The sequence below is a fragment of the Prionailurus bengalensis genome, chromosome B4, assembly GCF_016509475.1.
Source record: "Prionailurus bengalensis isolate Pbe53 chromosome B4, Fcat_Pben_1.1_paternal_pri, whole genome shotgun sequence".
Taxonomy (NCBI): domain Eukaryota; kingdom Metazoa; phylum Chordata; class Mammalia; order Carnivora; family Felidae; genus Prionailurus; species Prionailurus bengalensis.
Genome location: NC_057358.1, coordinates 97,561,363 through 97,574,662, shown reverse-complemented (window position 1 = coordinate 97,574,662; position 13,300 = coordinate 97,561,363).

Here is a 13,300-nt window from a genome sequence, read left to right as displayed (position 1 = left end):
ATACATAGATAGCAGTTATAGATCCTCTCACTTAAAAAGTGGGGAAATGGAGACGAGATTCAGCAATCCAAGCATTTTCAAACTGAAAGCAAGAAAACTATATTCGATATCAAGGGTTAAGAATAATCCTTCTTAAATTCTTGGCTCCCAGATCTATCTTTGGAGTCATTATTTCTTCTTCATGAAAGGTGGCATGCATCTAATTTTATCAGCCTGTTTCCTGGTGGTAGAACTTTGGAGGCTACAGAAGGATTTATTCCAATAGAAGCTATGTCCACAAATCTTTTGGAGACATTCCTATAGCTGTTTTTAGTTTCTGTTGAAATGACTGAAGGAAAAAGATCTTAAACTTCCCATGGGGTCCTGGTTTGATTGAGGGAATCTGTAAGTCAAACCTTTGATCTCTTCAAAGAGCCTTTGTATGACTGAACATTTGGACCTATTGCCCTCTGGATAGGCTGAGAGTTTTCCAAATCTTCATGTTCCAATGTCTTTTAGCTGAATAGTTCTTCCCTCAATTTATATCATTCCTCTTGAATTTTATGATAAACAGCAAGAAGAAATTAGGACTCACCATGAACACTTTGTTTAGTAATCTCCTCAGCTGAACATCTAAGTTTATTATTTACAGGTTCTGATTTCTGCCTGTTCTCAGGACACCATTATAGTAAGCTTTCTGGAATTAAATAACAAAAGTCCTCCTCTTTCAAGTCTCTATGTAACATGTACTTCAATTCTTTCTGACTCCTCACCAGAAGTATCCTTGTCCAGATTTCCATTGACAGTCTGTTAACAAAACGGCTTTCTATAGGGTGATTTGCAATTTTTCATAATTCTTACTTTCATAATTCATAATTACTTCCTTCTGAATTCTCATTGTTAAACCATTTATTGTCCATTTTTTTCTAGCCACAGTCTTTTCAAGGCAAATTAGGCTTTTCTGCTACATTCTTCAAAATTCTTCCAAATCTGTCTACTGCCAAAATCCAAAGCAACTTCCACATTTTAGGTATTTGTTACCGCATACTCCTATTTCAGGTTCCAAAATATGTATTTATTTTCTATTGCTGCTATAACAGGTGTCAAAAATTTTACACCTTAAAGCAACACTTATTTTTATTTCACAGTTTTGTAGATCAGAAGTCCAAATACAGTATAACTCACCTGAGTCCTCTACTTAGAATCTCACAAGGTATAAACTAAGGTGTCTGAAGGGCTTTGTTTATATCTAGAGACCATGAGAGTAATTCAGTTCCAGGCTACTTCTTGGCAGAATTCATTCCTAGACAGTTGTAGGACAAAAGTCCCTGTTTTCTTGCTATCAGCCAGAAGCCTTTGTCATCTCTTCAAGGCCACCGGCCCTTGTCATTTTGCCCCTTCCATACTTAAAGCCACAATAGCTGGTCAAGTCCTTCTGACACTTCAAAGCTCTCTATTTCTCCTTCTGCCACATATCTCTATCTCCAGTGAGAGATATAATGGCTAATTTGTATAGATGCGGTCCGTATAGATAACCCAGGATAGTCTCACTATCTTAATGTCTATAGCTGAGTTACATCTGCAAAGTCACCTTTTCCATGTAGTGTAGCATATTTACAGGATCCACCAATAAGCACGTGGACATCATTAGAGTGGTGGTGAGCAGAACACGTACCACATAGATCTTCCTTTACATCCTGATAAAAACTAGATGGATTCTTTCTGCTCAAATTGAGCAATAGGTAAAACTCAAGTGTAAAATTTCAAACACTTGGGAGAATTCAAATAATATTCTTGATTCATAATGACAAATTAGAGTTAAACCAAGAGTAATCTTTAAAATATTTGGAAGAAGAAACACTAAATTTGGATTGTAGGAGCTATGTTTTTATCCTTGTGACTCAGAGAGCCAGTGGAATAAAGGAAGTCATTTCCTAATCAATCACTGTTATTAAGAAATTGCTTAAGCATTGGCAATGCTAGGGAACAAAATGATCAGCATTAGCTAGTCTTCCAGTCAATGGCAGATGAAAGTTAAAAACATGAGACCAGGAGAATGCCTTTATATTGGAGAGTACAAGTAGTAGTACTACCCTGTGAAGCACTGACACCTATGGGTTGTGGGATGGGGGTGGGACAGGAAGGCATAAAATGAAAAGGAAGTGTTAGAAGTTGAGTGGTAAAGGTCAGCAGAAGGAGTTTCATTTATAGCTCAGATAGTAGTAATTACTCCAGCTACAAGCCTGTAAAAATGACCCCTCGAATGATGCCTTTTCTGGCAATACTAATTACATCATCTTGCCCAGCATTAGAAGAGAAATCAGAGTAATTGGTGTGGCATGATAAATTCAAGGGACTTCCTGACCTCATTTCATTTGCAGCAAATAACCCCAGAGAGATGAAACATTTCTGCAGCACTGAGGAGTTGCTCAGTACATGAACTCAGTCTGCCAGACTGCTGTATAATGACTTGCCAAGGAAGAACTTACTGAGAATTTATTTTCCGTGTATGTTTTTGGACGTAAATCCACAGGCACCCTAAACCATGAGTAAGATAGGAAATAGCCACTCAACAAGTGTTGAAATAGAGCTAAAACTGCCAATCTGTTCCTCAAGTATGTGAAGGAAACCATCTGGTTGTGTCTTCAAAGAGTGTTTTCTCAAGAGTAATTTAGGTGAGAACCGCTATGCAAAATGGAAAGGATCTGTCACCTGTTCCGTGAACAAGATGACATGTTCATCAGGTAACAGGCACATACCTCTGCAAATACAAAATCGGGCACATCAGGAAATATAAAATTGGCACTGGGCAGGGAGGAGAGAGAATGCAGATGGGTTTTAATTTTTTTAACTTTAAGTGAATAGCTAATGAGTAAAGAGATGAAGGTGGAATTCAAAAATTGTCACTTAAACAGCTGTTGCCTCAAACACCTCTCTAACTTAGAAAACTTCACCATTGCAATAATACTTTCAGGTAGATTGTTATAGAAGTATCAGTCTGAAATAAAAATAAGCCATTGTATTTGTCATGTTAACGAACCATTTTAAAAGAAATGCTTTTTGTTTATGAGTAACATCATGAAAAACTCTAGAATAACGTATAAGCCATTTAATGCAAAAACCTCAAGACTAAACTGCTTGACCTTTGACATACATGTTTACTTATTTAGTCATTCAATTTATATGATTATGTCACTCTTCTCCTAAGAAATGCCTATTGGTTTCCACTTACCTGTAGTATAAACTTCAAAGTCTTAGCTTTTATTACATGGTCCCAGTCTTGTGCTCGTCTATACTTTCTGACACATCCTGCCCACCAGCGGTGTGGAATATATCATGATTGCACACACAAAGCATTTTTCTGCCTTTGAGTATGCTCTATTCTGTCTAGAATGTCCTTGGGCCAATTGGTTTAAGGACTACATTATATATAACACCCCACCCCCAAGATTTCTTCAGTAATTTCAAACTGAATTAATCATTCCTATTTGTCTACACTCATAGTATATTTTTTATTACTTCTCTTATGGATCTAATGCATATTTTGAATGAAGTACGAAGCAAATGGGAATGATAATTGTCTTCGGGTTTAGGTAATTTATGGTTCAAATACTGGCCCCATTATGTATTAGCTTTATGACCTGAAAACATCTTTTCTTCTATATGAAATTTAAAAGAATCAATTCTTATATTATAGGAACATTAAATGGATACATATATAAAAGCCACTATGCCTACCTGTTAGTATATACTCAATACATGTGCTTTTCTTCAAACTTACAGCACTATGAATAGGTAACTTATATAGCTCTAATCTCACTTGCCTGTGACTTCAAAATAAACTTACATTTCATTTTTTTAAAGCTCATCTATGTATGGTATAAGCTCCCACTAGTCTATTTCCTACAAATAAGTCCCACTCCACTTCTCATTCCGTTATTTCCATTTGTTCCTATGGGGGAAATGAATGAAAGAATCAAGCATTTATTTTACATAGGTGGTAAATATCTTAGATACATAATTTGTATGTATTTGAAAATGAGTGTTCTGGACACCAAAGGAGAATAGTTTCAGGGGCACAAGAAAGACTGATGTGTTTGCTATTTTTCTTAAAAGGATAGCTGGGCACTTGTGTATAAAGAATTGGTCACAGCCAAAACATTTCTAACTAATCACTGGGGAATCTCCAGGAATCACACTTTTCTTCCATTCATGTTGGCTTCATACATTGAAAGCATGCAGAGGATATAGTTTTTCTTAGGTATACAAAATATTTTTGAGACTGCATGTCAACTTAATAGAGAGAATAGAATGTTTTATAAAATATAGATCAAGAGACTCTCTTGTATTTCTGTTATAACTTCATATTTCTTTTTTTATTACTATCTTTATGTGATCAAGTCAAACAAAATTAAATAAGAAATCTCAACAAGAAATCTAAAAGGTAGTTTTGAATTGGGTAAGCTATCACAAGAGAGAGAGAAGGTTTAAAGGGAGAAGAAAAATGTAATAGTGAAAATTTTACTTTAACAAATGTGTACCTATTTATTCCTACCTATCCTTTTCATTTCTAAGGGACAGCAGCCATAACCAAAATATAATTGAATCATTCATTATCAGTCACTTTACCAATTTCCTACTCTTTTATTTCAAGCTGACTTTGATTATAATTTACTGACATTTAACATATGCTTAGCTAATAGTTTTTTTTATTTGTTTTATAATATTGGTCATTTTGTGAATATCTTTCAGCATAATTATATCCTTTTGTTCTCATATTTTATTTTCTTTGAGTCAAAACTCTGAAAGAAAAGTTATCTGTCATTTCTTATACCATGGTATAAATTTTGCATTTTTTTTCTGTTTTCTTACATCTTAGTAAAACTGCCTTTTTACTAAGGCAAAGAGTGTTTCAGTTACCAAACAGTCCCACCACCATTGCAAATAGTGCCTTAACCTTTAGTTAAATCTAATTGTATATTTTTGAGTATTCTCCTGATCTAACTTCCTTGATATCTAGCCTTCTATTTGGAGTCTTCTTTTCCTCCTTTTTCAATTACATCAGACACCAAGGAGAATTGAGATTAGTGCTTTCCTGGGGTGAGGCACAGATTGTCAAGCTTAAACTTTTGGTTTTCAGCCATTATTGACATCATTCACATCATTGTCTATGAGGCAGTAACCTAGAAGCTGTGAGAATTTGAAAAAATAAATAAATAAAAGGAGTGATCTCTATCACTTTCCCAAAGAACCTACACAGTAAGGGAAGAGCAAGAAAAAAAAACAACCTTAAGAAGATAACTAGCTGTTTTGATTGAGTAAACAGAGATGATTGAGAGAATTTAAAAAAAAGGATAGTGATAATTCCTAAATGAAGATAATAGAACAAGGTTGCATCTACTCTACTTTAGGTAGTGATTTAGTGGAAGGAAAAAAGAAGATGTGTATCAGATAAGTAGAAAAAGAAGACAGTTATAATCATCGAAACTCATATGTGGTAGAGTGAATGTTAATATTCAAGAAATATAGGAAGAGGAGATCAGTGATAACGAACTGGCAGCTGAACAGACTTGTGAGTGAGCCTCACTGAGATTAAAAGAAGGGGCCACCTGAATCTAGGCAAACTGCTGACCCACAGAAGAGTGGGTTAAGTAAATAGTATTGTTTTGAGTCTCTAAATCAGCTAAGAATTCAATATAAAATGATGCTGTCAAACGATTTTCATTTGACAAATGTAAATGTAAAAGTTTAAGTGCTTTATTTGAATAAATATTTTATTATATAGCTGTTTTAGATAGTGGAATCACAGTAATAAAACAAGTATAAGTCCTTGCCCTTGTGGAGCTTATATTCTAGAAGGAATGATTCACAGTAAACAAAGAAAGTAATATTTGTAATGGCAGATGTTAATAAATGCTATGACGAAACTAGGAAAAGTCACTAGGAATTATTGTGGGAAGACGGGAGGAGAGGTGGTTTTAATTAAGATAGTGTTTTACAGTTCAGTAACTTGATGTACACACACACACACACACGCACACACACACACACAGAGGCAAGATGGGTCCCCATCCGAAGTGTAGTTCAAATGTTGAGACTGTTGACCCTTCATACACCAAGAGAATTTGAGAGAAAGGTTATCATTCATACAAGGTATTCCTAGGGAAGAAAAGAGTGGGCAGAAGGCTTGGGCTGACTCGATACAGAGGAAGTAGATTAGCCCTTTTAAGGAGGGAGAGGGAAAAGTTCCCATGTTCAAGCTAGATGCAAGGTTTGAGAAGAAGCACACCTGGGCTTTCTTGTCAGCCTGTCCTGATAGGGGGGCCAAAGAGGAATGGAAATAAATGTTTTAAAAGAAATCAATGGTCAAACATGAAAAAATGAGTCAGACTCTTTATTAGTTGATCAGAGAGGCTTTACTGAACATTTGACCTTTGACAAATGACTTAAAGGATGTGAGGTATGGGATAATAAAGAGTTTTTTGTCTTTGTCTCAGGTTTCTGGCACATAGCTTCTAAATTTCCTGAGTGATAGGAGCATCTCTGTTATGCAAATGTGGTGACTTATGCTAGGTCACTAGATAGTTTCAGCATGCTTCCAGAAAGGCCCACAATAAGATTAGAGAGTTGGGACTTTGAGCCTGCGCATCCTCCACAGACGGTTGAATTTCATCACATGGCTGATGATTTTATTAATCATGACTACATAATAAAGACCCCCCCCCCAAAATTCTGGGCACTGAAGTTCAGTTGAGCTTCCTAGTTGATGGACATATTGTTGTGCCGAGAAGGTGACACAGCATCCTGAATCCGTGGGGAGAGGGCATGGAATCCCTGCATTTGGGACCCTCCCAGGCCTCTCACTACGCATAGTGCTTTCTTGAGTTCTGTGAGCCATTCTAGTTCATAATTGAACCTTAGAGGGCTGAAGAAAGTCTGGAATTTATAGCCAGTTGGTCAGAAATATGAGTGTCCTGGGGACTCCTGAAGTATGGCTTGCATCTGAACCAAGGGTGGTTTTATGGAGCATTGAGTCTTAACTTGTGGGTTCTGATGCTGAAATTGGATAGTGAGCGTCAAACTGTGTTGCAATATACCCGGTTGTGGTTACAACAGCTGGGTTTTTGCCAGATTTACAAAGGGACAGTCTTGTACAGGAGGAAGGAAAAGAGGTTCCCAAACAAGGGGAACAAGAAAGGCAAAGATCTTAAGGTAGGAGTGCAAGTGGTGTGTTCCACTAACAGCAAGTGCATCGTTGTGGCTCAAGAAGAGAGTTGAGGAAACAAGATGAGTACTGCATGGAATCAGAGAAGTAGAAGGGAATCAGAACACAAGGGGACCTTGTGGGCCATTGTAAGAATATTTTCTTTTACTTCGAGAGATACCAGAGTCTTAACTAGAGAAGGAGAAAAACTTGACTTAAAAAATAAAAGCATTACTGCTTTTGTTTGTTTCTGATAGATGAAAAGGCAGACAGAGCTAGATCTGTTGGTATCTGTCTATTGCAATAAGACAAGGGATAATAATAAGTTGGCCAAAATTTAACTACTGTCATCGGTAGATAAGATTACAGATATATTTTAGAGGCAGTAGGGGGAGAAAGGATTTCTGATGGATTGAATATAGAGTTTCAGGAAAAATGGAGTTAAGGGTGAAGAAACTGTCTGTGCCTTCTAAATTAAAGCCCACTTGGAGCTGAGTGGGGGTTTTATCTTTTGAAAGGGACTGGAAGGTGACCTCAGGTCATGTGTATCACCAGCCTGGGCTATACTGTCACTTGAGTGTCAATTTTCTGATTAAGTCTCATAAAATAAAACTCTCTTATTTCTACATGATTGAAACTCAACAATACAAATATATAACAGTGTCTTGTCCTAAAAAAATATATATGTAAAAGGGATTGTTCAAACACTCCTTTTTCCCCCTTGGAGATATATTATCAAAATTTTACTTCTGGGTTATTAATTAGAAAAATAACATCATACTGCTATTGTACTCAGCTTTGTATTTCAATAAAAATGTCACTATGAAAGCAAATGCATAGTAAAAAATAATCACTATAGACATGATTTTTCATGATGGTTTGGTGATATACTCTGCCTATATTTTGGAAAATTATCATTCCTGAAACTGCACCTTCATATTCTACAATATCTCTATAATATGTGTAAACATATTTAGGTAGATTTTTAATGAAAAATATGAAGGATTTATAGATCATAGAGTACTAGTCTAGCCTTTTGTTCAGTTTTCTATGATAACAAGGCACTTAACATTCTCGGTTCTTTTATTATCTCTGTTGTAAAATGTAGAAATTTATTTTGTAAATTACCCTGGATATTTTCTAATCTAGAGGGAATACATAGACAATTGTTTTGATAGGTTTTTATTTGATGCTTAATTTGGTTTTACCGAACAAAGTACCCTACACAATCTTGTATCTTGTTTTTGTTTTCTGAGTAGGATTCAGAATAATCAGCTGTATCAGTAAATACTGCTGCATATGAAATTTTCTCCTACTACCCTTCCCCCTCCACAAATGCACATACCACATTCACACACATACATGTATATACAATCAATAAACAGAGGAGGGATTAATTTTCAGTCAAATAATTTAAAGCCTGCTGGGATATCTCAGTGAAATGTGTTAATTCATCATGTCTACTGTAATAGTTAAAAGAGCAAGAGCCAGCATAATATGTTCTAAACCCTATTATTTCTTGATAATTGTACTCATTTCTATTCTCCTTTAGGAATGTTGTAGTGATTATGAAGAGCATTATCAAGTGGGGATTAAAAGAATAATAATAATTACAGTAGAAAATTTACATGATTTACAACATGACAAGTTTTCACAAAAAATTCTCCTTTCTGACTTTTAATCTACTCTAATGTTGTGTTAATATTACTCTTTATTAACACAATTGTGACATTTTCCTTCACCTTTGCATACAGAGATAACTGCCTCTTTCTTCTTAGAAGGCTCATAACATACAGCTCTAGACCTTTTTAGTATCTTTCTTCTTGTAACATTTCTTAAATTGAATAACGGCTTTGAACTTTTCTGGAAGAAAGCCTTTAGGCAATGCGAGAGGAAAAAAAAAGAAAAGAAAAAATGCCAACTTTATTTACTATTTATGAGAAATACAAAATTCGAGATAAAACAAACAGCTAAGTAGTTTTCAGGGTAATGACAATTCCAAAGGAAATATATGAAGCTAGAAGTCAGAAGATTTGGGTTCTCACAGTTCATTTTCTCCTTAGATATAGTATTCCTATTGTACATGAAAGTTAGAATAAAATTAATTACATAAGATAATATATGAGAGCCCTTTGAAAACTCTAAAGTGTTACGGAAATGTGTTGTTTAATTTTTCAAATGAAATTAAGGAATTTTTTAATAATTCAATTCTCTTTGATAATTCTAAAGTATATGTTATTGCTATATTTAGATAAAGTACTTGGCAAGGTCCAAGATGAACAAAATACTATTCTTCCCCATTCTTCCGCACTATTCACAATCAGATGGAAAGACATCATATACACAGTTCATATTTAAGAGTAGGATTAATTACATGACATGTTAATTGCCAAGTTCTAAAGAGAGAAAGAATAACAGTAATTAATTCAGAACATAGCACCAGTGAAGGTTTCACGAGAAAGGTAATTTACAGGGTGTGGTATTATAGATTTCTTCATTACAATGCCAAAAGTTTTAAGAGGCAAATATGGGAAGTATTTTTTAGGCAACATTTTCTCCTGAGGTGAAGATGTTGAATAATCCTATCAATGTGCCAAGAACTGTGAAGAATTTAGATTTTATATCACTTGTAAACCAACAGGTTAGCTTGCCATAGCTTCAAGGATGCTAGCACAAGACTCCTGGCTCAGACACAGAATACTTTCTTCATGCCACAGCAGGCTGAATGTGCTTCATGTTTTCACTGGTTCCCTTTTACTCCCGAAGTATCATGGGAGACATGTAGAGTAGTCCAGGTGGGTGCTCACTTCTGGAGGATTTGCCTCCTTATTGAGGAACTCTGGGCTTAGGGAAAACACCCACCTTATAAGGGGACTGCTAACAAACTACCCAAACTGTGTCCCAGAGGAGACATTATCTTTATTTTCCTGGGTAATAAACTAATCTGTCTTTGCTCCAGAGGGAGACCTGTCTCTATCATCCTAGGCTGTTTGCTATACAAACATCCTTGAAAATATACTAGAACAAAAGACAAAAGCTGTCACAAGATGTGCAGAAATAAGAGGGGCAGCTAGAGAATTATCGTGCAACAACAACACACACCCAGTACTTACAATATAAACAATAAACTCAAAGAGAGGAGAATATTTCCAGACATTGCTTACTCTCCCATTTTCTGTTAGAGACCTATTTTTAGCCCAAAGGTAGTGAGCTTGAATTTGATGATCACCCTGCATAATGTCTCCTTTCTGTTTAATGCCAACATTTAAAAAAATTCATTCCTTATTACATCCAGTCTTTCCCTTATTGTACTTGGTCCCACTAATATGTAAATATTGGTTACCTAGATTTTGTCAGTCAAATTCAATAAAAAAACTAGTGTGATCTAGTGTCTATAGATCTGTGTATATGCATAAGTGTGTGCGTGTGTGTGTGTGTGTGTGTGTGTTCATTTATACTTGGAAAGAAGAGAGAATGATAAAAGGAGATTTGACTCTAGGACAATCAGAATACACTCCCCTTTCTTTATAGAAAATGGAACTTGACTTCCCATAGGCAGCCTTCCATTTTGAGAAGAAAGATATGAAATATCTTTGAAGGTCAGCATTTTTCTAGTTGTTTTCAACACAAGTCTTGCCTTTCTGAACCTATTCTCAGGATCTATTCAAGAAATCAAAGAGAGGGCCTTAGGAAAAGCATATCCAAATCACTCAGATCTCACAGAATTAACAACTCTGAAGAATGCCCAAAGCTGCTTAGGAAATTTTTTAAGAAACTGACTCAAAAACAAACAAACAAACAAACAAACAAACAAACAAACTTCCCTGTGGTGGCAAAAATTTATTTAATATCATGCAAATAAAGGTATGGAGTTATATATCCCATAGATGGTATCTTAGTTCAATAATATTATTAGGGATCTAGCCTCTTTCTTTTTCTTCCACTTTTCTTAATATATATGTCTTCATACTCATGCTTACCACTTCATGGCTTCAAGATTCTTGTTGCAATGACACTTAGTGCATTATTTCTTAGAAGAGGGGGAAAAATAGTGGGAAGCATATATCAAAAGATATGGAATTTTCTCAGGTACCTTCAGCCTCTTTCTCACTGGCCAGAACAGTAGCTCTTGGTATTTGGCTGGTATAGTTCTGCCAAATACAACTGAGGTTTTCTTGGTAAGGAAAAATGGAAAATATGTATTATGTAATCAACTAGCAATGTCTGCCACAAACACATTTCCAGGACCCAGAAGAGGAATTTTTCCTAAGAAATCTAAAGGAAAAACAAATGCCTACAACTTGAGAATGGAAGTCATTTGAATAATTTTGAGACCAAAGACCAAATGAAAATTCTTGTTCTTGTTTTAAAGTAGAAAGAACCAAGTGGTTCTCTGCTCAGTAACATTTGCACCCACATTCTCTACTTTCTTGGCCCATACCTTAATGAATTATTTATGTTCATCTTTAGCAAATCTCTCCACCTTTTCACCATATCCTACCTCCTCTTACTTTTCAACCATTTTGCTCTAGCAATTCTTCCTTCTGGCCATATACTCTCTCCTGGATTGTTTCTAACAGCATGAAAATATTATTTTATTCTTCCATAAAAATAAGCAAAACAAACAAATAACTTTTCTTGAATCCAGTTTCCTGCCAGGCACTGCCCAATTGCTTTGTATCTTGAATTGTCTATCTTCACTACTTCTAATTATATTTTCCTATTTTCTCTTAAACTCACTTCCACCAAGTGTTCATGCTTTAACTTCAACAGAAGTGCTCTTATCAATAACAGAGCTAATGATTTCTGGGTTTCTAAATTCAATGAACAATTGCTAGTTCTCTGTTGATTTATTATCAGGATTTAATGACATTTGATCATCCTCTCATTCTTGATGGGCATTTTTTGCTTGGCCATTAGTACACAATACTTCTGCTTCTCTTCTCACCTCATTGGCCACTCCATCTCATCTCTCTTGCTGTTTTTTTTACACCTCTCCCTGGATCTCATAACAGGGGAACTGTAAATTGTATATGTCAATTAACAGGAAGAAAACTCTTGACTGAGTTGGCATCACAGTAGTAAACATTCAGACATTAAAAAAAAAATCTCTAGAAGATATTCTAGGCTGTAGAGATCCCTCACACCCACCATGACAACAGATGAACACAATTTTTGTTGTTTTTATAGAGGTATCTAACCTATTTTTTTTTCAATTATTTTCCAGGCCTGACCTCTTCCTACTTTTTTCAAAAATCTAATATTAAAATATGAGGACAGCCTAGCATAGCTCCATGTGGGTTAATACAACCTGGAATTGTTTTGGTGCTTCATGCACTGGCTATGGTGTATACATTGGTGGCAAATAGAATTATTTGTTTATAAATCAATGCTAATGTACAACTTTAATATCTATCCCTGACTGTGTGGCCATTAATTTTGAAAGGCTAGACTCAGCTTTTTGACTCCTACTTCAATTTCCAGCTTGTTCTAGAATTGAGCTGCAAACCTCAACTTGCAGAGCTGTGTAATCTTTACACAAATATTTTTATTTCTACCACCAGTTTCTTTTACTGTAGGAAGACTTCATTTGTGACACACACTACCTTAAGTATAATGAATCACCAAGAAAGAGCTACAGTGTTCTCAACTCTAAGTCTTCACAATATAACATAGATACTGATTCTAAGGAGCATTATCTGAATTTTGCATGCTTCCTTGAAGGTAAACATTTGGACAACTATTACAATGAGCCCACACTTCTCTTTCTATTCGATTTCCTTTGTCCCATTTGACTGGAAATAATTTTTTCCTGCCCATCTGGAATCCACTCATGATGAGGGCCAAATGGAATTTTCCTTTGTTTTCCACTTAATATCTAGTACATACATAATGAATAAATATTAAATCACTCTTGCCTATAAAATCCTGAAGCAAAAATATATGATTTTTAAAATAAGTTTAAATGTTTATTTATTTTTGAGAGAGAGAGAGAGAGTAGAGGGGCAAAGAGAGAGGGGGGCAGAGGATCTGAGGTGGGCCCAGTGCTGACAGCAGTGAGCCCAACATGGGGTTCGAACACATGAATCATGAGATCATGACCTGAGCTGAAGTCAG